The following is a 9,108-nucleotide window of genomic DNA, read 5'->3' as shown; positions in this document are numbered from 1 at the left end:
GGCCGCCACGCCGAGTCGCTGACCAACGGAGCTAAAACAGAACCGCCACACACCACGGATATACAAATCCATGGGTGATGTGTGCAGTACATGTAACTGGCGATGAGCTCAACCAAAGTAGAGCCGACAATCGCACAGCATGCAATCATGATGCATGATACTGAACATGGCAATCTCATGAATAACATGGCATGATCCATATAAATAGATACAAAGTGTGTACCACAAGAAGACGTATCAAATAGAAGGTACACAAATCGAAGAGGGTATCAAATAAACCCTAGATCCGTAATATAACAGAGCATGTGGTTAGGTCACTACCTAAGGCATATGTGATCAGGTAGATAATATGCAGTGCAGAATAAATAAACAAACAACATGTACTAATCATGTAGTGACCAACCGAAATAAACAGGTAACACAATTACTGTTATATGTTAAACATATTATCATGCATATCAAAAGACATAAGTCAAAGTACCCGCCTCCAATCGAAATGGTCCAACTCGGACGTCGAGATGCTCGTCTCGAATCAAAGTCCTGTGTTAAATCGCACAGTTTAGCTAATTTAATTATAAACAAATAGCTAAACAAATTTCTAACCCACTAACCAGTTAGGGTTAGTTTCGTTAACCCCAATTACACCATTACCTAACTTCCAAACCTAATTATTAATTATTGCTAACTCAACTAGCAATAATCTACCACAAATATCAAAACCCTAATCCTTACCTTAATTCAACAGGCAGGAAAGGTGCTGTCGATTGCTACAAAAAGTGGCTGCCGGAATAGGGCAACTCTAATATCGCCGATCTGTTGTACCAAGGATCTGAAAAACCAAAAGGTACCGATCTAATGTTATGATCAACAGTAGCTATAGAACAAGAACAGAACACTAGATCACGACCTAAACCCTCACCTTTCTGTCACAATACCGTATCACCACTGCTCTGAGGAGGAAGAAATGCTCACAGCTAGGGCACAGAGGATTTCCGGCCGGCAGCACTGCTGTGAGAAGGTCTCGGCTCCGGTTAGAGTGGCGGCAGAGAAGTAGAAGGGCACAGAGCGATCGGCGGTGGCTCTAGTCGCCGGCGGCAGAGAAGAAATTGGCCGGCACTGTGCAAAAGAGCCACAGCGACAGTACACAGGGAGGAACTAGGCACCGGATGGCCGGCGCTCGGCTTCGTCTCGGCGCTGCCACCAATCGAGAGAAGGCGCGGGTTCTCGGGTGGCGGCGCTAGGGCACACGGAAAGAAGAAGAAACAAGGTTCGGGGTTCGGCCGGCGGTAGAACTAAGGCAGAGAGGAGGGTCGCTGGCGTCGGCAGAGGAGAGAACCGCCGGGGCCGGCGGTTAGGGCAAGGAGTCGAGCACGAGGAAGAGGCGTCGGCGCGAGGAGAAAGGGTGCGCTCGGGTGCGCGAGTGAGAAAAGAAACGGCGAGGAAATAAAGAAAAATATAAAGAAAAAGAAAAGGAAAAGGAAAAGAAAATAAATCTTTTCCTCATTAAAACAGAGTAACCTAAACAGACCTTTCCCGGACCCTGTTTTTGTCCCCGTTAACATGTCCATACGAGCTCCGAAAAATTCTCGAAAAATTTCTAAAAATTTCGGAAAATTCCCTTATCATTTTCGGTATTTTACATTCTCCTCCACTAATAAAAATTTGGTCCCCAAATTTCGTTATCTACCATCAACAAGTACTAACAACAGATATATAGTATAAATGCTGAACGGTAAATAAATCACATACCTCAAGTGAAAAGATGGGGATATCGAGCTCGGATCGTATCCTCAAGCTCCCAAGTAGCCTCCTCGTCTGAATGAGGCTGCCATCCGACTTTAACCAGCCGGATAGTCTTGTTCCGCAACTGACGCTCCTTCCGGTCGAGAATCCGTACCGGAATCTCCTCATAAGTAATGTCAGGCTGAAAGGAGAACTGAGATTATCTATCAACACATGTATCAGATCGGGTACGTATCTCCTCAGCGTAGATATGTGGAATACGACGTGAACGCCTACCAAAGACGGCAATAGTGCCACCCGATAAGCTACTGCTCCAATCCTTTCCGAGATCTGGAAAGGTCCAATGTATCGCGGAGCTAGCTTACCCCTGAGGCCAATCTCTTCACCCCTTTCTTGGGTGAAACTCGCAGAAATACCTGGTCGCAAATGGAGAACTCTAAGGGTCTCCGACTCCGGTCAGCATAATACTTCTGGCAGTCTTATGCCTCTGACATAACACTTCTCTTCCTGATCGACGACTGAGCAACCATCGTAACAAGAATACCCTGCTCTGTCTGTCCCTGCTCCTCAATGTCTAACTCAGAGAAATCCTGAATCAAATCTGTGACCACAACTCAGAAATCCTGAATCAAATCTGTGACCACAACTCGGTGGTAAGCTAAAGTCCCTCTGGACCTCTAGCTAAGTGCATCGACAACCACATTAGCTTTTCCCAGGTGATAGCTAATGGTACAATCATAATCCTTCAGGAACTCCATCTATCTCCTCGGTCGAAGATTAAGTTCCTTCTGAGTGAACAGATATTTGAGACTCCGATGGTCAGTGAGAATCTCAATGTAATATCATACAGGTACTGCCGGCAAATCCTTAGGGCAAACATAATAACGGCCAACTTCAGATCATGAACTGGGTATTTATTCTCATGCTCCATCAACTATCGATAAGCATATACAAACGCTCTACCGTGCTACCTCAGAACAGCACCCATACCCTGTAGAGACGCGTCGGTGTAGAGAACAAATTCGTCCTCTCCAGAAGGTAAAAACCAACAATCGAAGCCGACAACAATATCCGCTTCAGCTCCTAGAAGCTGATCTTGAAATCCTCAATCCAAGTAAACTTCACACCTTTCATGGTCACGCGTGAAAGTAGCATAGCTATGTGGAAGAAACCCTCGACGAAAAGTCTGTAATATCCTGCGAGTCACAAAAGACTGCGGATCTCCTACACTGATTTCGGCTGCTCCCAACCGTAACAACCTCTATCTCCTGTGGAACCACGGTACACTCCTACTGGTGACCGTGTGTCCCAAACTTCATAACAAAAGACAATTCAAATCAGCACTACTGACAATCACATATAGATGTTCTCATCGAAACATCTCTAGATCTATGCAAGGGTGATGTACGTGACTCACCTCGGATCCGTAATAGATCACAACATCGTCCACAAAGATAATGGAAACCTATCCAAACATCCTCGACATACCAGGATCAACGAGTCTCTGAAAACATCTAAGGCACTGTAAACCTATATGGCAAAAACCAAGACACATAATGTCCGTATCACAGACATTCCTATCCATAGGATCTCCGATAATAAATCGAAAAATCTGATCATCAATAACATAAATCACCAAAGAATACATCCTCCAGAGTGAGAGCAACGCTCCATCACAGGAAACACCACATATGTGGGAGCAACGCTCTACCACAAACAATCCGTAATAGGTGGGAGTAACGCTCCACCACAACAATCCAAAATATATAAGAGCAACGCTCTATCACAAACCAACTATATTATGTGGGAGCTCCGCTCCACCACAAACGATCCATAAGCGTCCAAGTCACCTTACTATCCAACTAGAGACTATACCAGATCTCTCTACCACAAATCACTGTGGTTAGCCTAGGCTATAACAACCTAGTAAACTAATCAAATCCATCATCTACTCTATCAGCATCCTAGTGGGTCATCCACTGATAGGAAAATTAGTTGATGAGTTAATTTAACAAATGACATAATACAGTCACTCCACATTCTGCATTCAGTATAAGTAGAATCATCATACTGCTACCAATGTATACACCTAGCACACATACTCACACAACATATGTATGATCAACAAAATCCTCCAATTATTATACACCAAACATACTCACACCTCAGGTATATTCAGTATTATACCTCCAACAATACATACCGAACACGTGTGCAAAATCAATGTAGGTAAAATCAATAATACACCTCAAACAACACTCACATGACATATCTTCACCTATGCCAAGAGTATAACCAACATATACTTCCAATAAAGCATACTAAACCCAGGTGCACTCCCAACTCAAACATAATCAAAAAGATACCTCAGATACCACACCAAACACGTATGTATATATCACAACTCAGATTAAATCGACAAAATGCCTCCATCAAAACACCACTGATGTACTTATACTACAACTCGGATTTAATCAACAAGTTATCTTCAATAATACCTCCAGATACATACACCGAACTACATACCTATGATCCACAAGGAACCTTCAAACCATATCAGAACATGGATACATATACTACTTGCAAATGAACAGTCTACCACAGGACTCCTACAACCCAAAACAATCATGATATACATCCAACATAGACATGCAAAATCAGCATACCAGCTCAATCAAAGAGACCAACCTTAAGCTACCAACACTCATGGGTTACGGTATATCTAAACAAAATTCATGCATATGAATCAAGCATGAATACATCAATCAAAAGCAACCCAAAATAAAGCAGCCTAATCATCCAGTAACAACCCTGCTCTAGGTTCAAAGGAACTGGTATCAGACAAGAAAAATATACACACCGTTGTATAACAGTGCCAGTCAATGTCATACACTACCAAGACTATATCTAATGGGGAAAATTTTATCATCATAAATCCAAATGTACTCTCCCAGTATACACTAGTAACTATTGTATTCCATAAGTGTTAAGCAATTAGCTCTACACTTCCTTACATCAGCGGGGTCACATATCCCAAAGCACCCTCTAAGTTATCCTACCAGGTATATACAGTCCACGGTCAAAGTCTTCATGGAATAGGATACATCGATCCTTTATAAACTATCCAAGCTGAAAATGATTTATGACTAAATCAGTCCTTCCCACGTCAGTACAAAACATGTACTTAAATGTGCTCTAGATACATAACTAAGCACAAATAACCTAAAGGTTTGAACCTCTAAAAATAGAGTATGGCCATCTTCTACTGATCAACCAACAAAACTAAATCATTCATCTACTAACTAATCAAGAATACCTTAATCCTCCACAAGCAACTAAGGTATATCAAACCACAACTACCCAACTCGACAAACATAAATCAGTCTTCTACTGACCGATTTAACAAGAGTAAATCAATATTTACTGACGAAAATTAACTAAGATAAAATGGTATACAACGTTGTCAAATAACTAAATCAGTTCATGGGTCAATTCAACACTAATTACATCAACTCAAACTAGAAAATGTCAACCCACATAATATAATATGTATAAATGTGTATGACCCAAAAGACAAAAGTCAGAATTTAAGATCATCAAGACACTCTCATTTTTATCCTCAAAAATATCAGCCCACATAATATCAGATGAATCAGTCTCTACTCCCCATGAGGGCAAGTTAGCATTCAAAACATCAAATCATTATTTATCCACATAGTCCAATATCAGAGGAAGCATATATCATATTTTTTTTTTCCCATCCTGTTAACTATCCATAACCAACTAGATTTATTAAAATCTCATAGGCACATTCAACCGTAAACTCTCCAGCACCCAATTTTTAATCTGATCACCAACCATAATCATCAAACCTGTAAATATCATAAATGACACTCACTATGTCACCATCAATGATAACCCAAATATAAATCATCAAAATAGTTATTCACTAATAGATCATCAGACAACCACATAACATTTACTCTCATAAACCATTAGAAATCAACATATCATAATATCTGATCTCACAATATCCCTCAACCTCAAACCATTCTCAATAATGATCAAACATGATAACTCCCCAATAAACAATTTCCATCGTACCTGATACCCTAATATCCAAAAGATATCAGTATAAAAACTCTACTGGCTAAGTCAACAGGAATAAGTAGTATCATCCACTACCCAGCTAACAATAGCAGAGGCTGGTACGTGCCTCCATCTCCTACTAGTAGTAACAGAAGCTAAAACTACTGATGGTATGATGTGAAAAATCAACAGAGACTATAATCCTTGATCTCTATTAAGGTCAACCATGCTCAATGGCTAACCCATCACATGTAATATGGGCTATAGCAATCAGACAGGTACTAAAGATAAAGTGCTAATACATGTCATAACTATCATAAAATAAACATCATACCTATTTGCCGTCTGGAGACGTTCCATCGCTGTCCAGTCCCCAACTTCAGACCTCAAAATTCCGAACATGCAAATCACCGGAAGTCCATATAAATCCGAAACGGAAGTCCGAAACATATACGAAATGGAAAAATCCGTGCAACCAAAATAACTACCCAGTTTGACTCGCAAACTTGGGATAGCACATATATCCAGAATACTAAAAGCAGGTATCACACCCTGCTCTGATACCAATGAATTGGTATCAAATAAATCTCGAAAATCCAACACACGGAAATCAAACAAGTATCGCCAAACTTTGGCGCTCTGATACCAAATCAATAAGTATCAGGTTATCCCAAATATCCAAAATACAAAAACAATGATCGTAAAACCTAAGCTCTGATACCAAATAAATTGGTATCAGATAAATCAACGAAAATCCAAAACACATAGCAAGTATCGTAACCTGGCTCTGATACCACTAAATTGTCACGCCCCGGAGGAGTCTCTGTCCGAAGAAATTTCGGCAGCATCTCCCCTGTACGGCGGACAATATGAAACTTTCTACATACCACATATACTTCAGCCACAGGCGGCTGGAATGATAACAAAATAAAATAAAAAAAAAAAAAAAACAAACACCACGCAGTTTATAAAGATATTCAGCCTCTGGCTGTCACAACCACGCAGTTAATAATAGTAATCTATAACCATAGGACTCTGACTCGAAATCCACCCTACTCCACTACACTCGTAAAGCTCAAATCCAACGAACTCACCTCTTCTGCAGTCCAGGCAGGCATATAGTAGAATAAAAACCAAACCATCCAAAAGTCCATCAAACGGTAACCATCCGTACAATATCCATAAATAAAATCCAAAACCAAACTAAAACATAGTCTGATGGAAGAAAAACCAAAATAAAGCAAATAACAACCTAGTAGAGAACTAGCTCTACGTGCAGATGGGGGGGGGCAGCTCCGGACAGCCTCAACACGAAAAGATATCAACAATGGAGGCGGGTGAGTCCAACACTCAGCAGTACAACTGATATGCATAATAAAACAAATAATAGACAACATCATGCATACAGTCTCCAGAATATGAGGAGGATAAATGCAACTGAAATGAAATCGGAGATAATACTGACCGGATCAAAATATAAAGGTAACAGGTCGTCAGACCGAGTGAGTCATAATCCTGTATGCATGTCAATCAATGCATCCAAACAAATGCAGCATATGTGCAGCAATCACAAGCAAATAAAATGCAAAATGCATATGTCAACCCCATACTCAAATCAATGCTCCTGTGCAATGACGAAGGGATGCTGTCGGAGTACTCCTGCCCTGTGACCCCAAATCATAAATGGGGAGCTCAATGCTCTCATCTCCGTTACACAATGACGGGAGGATATCTCTGCCGGCTACCACGCCGAGTCTCGACCAACGGAGCCAAACAAAGTCCACCATCCGCCGGCTACCAGCGCTACCCTAAATGCCAACGAGCCAAACAGAGCGGAATCGATCACGCCGCCACTGAGTCGCGACCAACGGAGCTAAACAGCAGAACCGCCACACACCGGATATACAAATCCATGGGTGATGTGTGCATATGTAACTGGCGATGAGCTCAACCAAAGTAGAGCCGACAATCGCACAGCATGCAATCATGATGTATGATACTGAACATGGCAATCTCATGAATAACATGGCATGATCCATATAAATAGATACAAAGTGTGTACCACAAGAAGACGTATCAAATAGAAGGTACACAAATCGAAGAGGGTATCAAATAAACCCTAGATCCAGAATATAACAGAGCATGTGGTTAGGTCACTACCTAAGGCATATGTGATCAGGTAGATAATATGCAGTGCAGAATAAATAAACAAACAACATGTACTAATCATGTAGTGACCAACCGAAATAAACAGGTAACACAATTACTGTTATATGTTAAACATATTATCATGCATATCAAAAGACATAAGTCAAAGTACCCGCCTCCAATCGAAATGGTCCAACTCGGACGTCGAGATGCTCGTCTCGAATCAAAGTCCTGTGTTAAATCGCACAGTTTAGCTAATTTAATTATAAACAAATAGCTAAACAAATTTCTAACCCACTAACCAGTTAGGGTTAGTTTCGTTAACCCCAATTACACCATTACCTAACTTCCAAACCTAATTATTAATTATTGCTAACTCAACTAGCAATAATCTACCACAAATATCAAAACCCTAATCCTTACCTTAATTCAACAGGCAGGAAAGGTGCTGTCGATTGCTACAAAAAGTGGCTGTCGGAATAGGGCAACTCTAATATCGCCGATCTGTTGTACCAAGGATCTGAAAAACCAAAAGGTACCGATCTAATGTTATGATCAACAGTAGCTATAGAACAAGAACAGAACACTAGATCACGACCTAAACCCTCACCTTTCTGTCACAATACCGTATCACCACTGCTCTGAGGAGGAAGAAATGCTCACAGCTAGGGCACAGAGGATTTCCGGTCGGCAGCACTGCTGTGAGAAGGTCTCGGCTCCGGTTAGAGTGGCGGCAGAGAAGTAGAAGGGCACAGAGCGATCGGCGGTGGCTCTAGTCGCCGGCGGCAGAGAAGAAATTGGCCGGCACTGTGCAAAAGAGCCACAGCGGCAGTACACAGGGAGGAACTAGGCACCGGAGACTGGTGCTGAACCTGTGGCCGGCGCTCGGCTTCGTCTCGGCGCTGCCACCAATCGAGAGAAGGCGCGGGTTCTCGGGTGGCGGCGCTAGGGCACACGGAAAGAAGAAGAAACAAGGTTCGGGGTTCGGCCGGCGGTAGAACTAAGGCAGAGAGGAGGGTTGCTGGCGTCGGCAGAGGAGAGAACCGTCGGGGCCGGCAGTTAGGGCAAGGAGTCGAGCACGAGGAAGAGGCGTCGGCGCGAGGAGAAAGGGTGCGCTCGGGTGCGCGA

General features: G+C 42.1%; 2 long non-coding RNA genes across 2 annotated transcripts; both read right to left on the bottom strand.

Annotated features, from left to right (window-relative positions):
- Positions 1 to 480: 480 nt before the first annotated feature.
- Positions 481 to 1,106, bottom strand: LOC122018516. Its single transcript, XR_006121805.1, has 3 exons — positions 920 to 1,106; positions 733 to 829; positions 481 to 540 (listed from the first exon to the last, which is right to left on the bottom strand). It is a non-coding gene; the product is annotated as an uncharacterized LOC122018516 (long non-coding RNA).
- Positions 1,107 to 8,190: 7,084 nt separating this feature from the next.
- LOC122018849 lies at positions 8,191 to 8,660 on the bottom strand. Its single transcript, XR_006121927.1, has 3 exons — positions 8,591 to 8,660; positions 8,404 to 8,500; positions 8,191 to 8,211 (listed from the first exon to the last, which is right to left on the bottom strand). It is a non-coding gene; the product is annotated as an uncharacterized LOC122018849 (long non-coding RNA).
- Between the last annotated feature and the right edge of the window lie 448 nt (positions 8,661 to 9,108).

The sequence above is a fragment of the Zingiber officinale genome, chromosome 9A, assembly GCF_018446385.1.
Source record: "Zingiber officinale cultivar Zhangliang chromosome 9A, Zo_v1.1, whole genome shotgun sequence".
Taxonomy (NCBI): Eukaryota; Viridiplantae; Streptophyta; class Magnoliopsida; order Zingiberales; family Zingiberaceae; genus Zingiber; species Zingiber officinale.
This window is presented reverse-complemented; position numbering and strand designations above follow the sequence as displayed.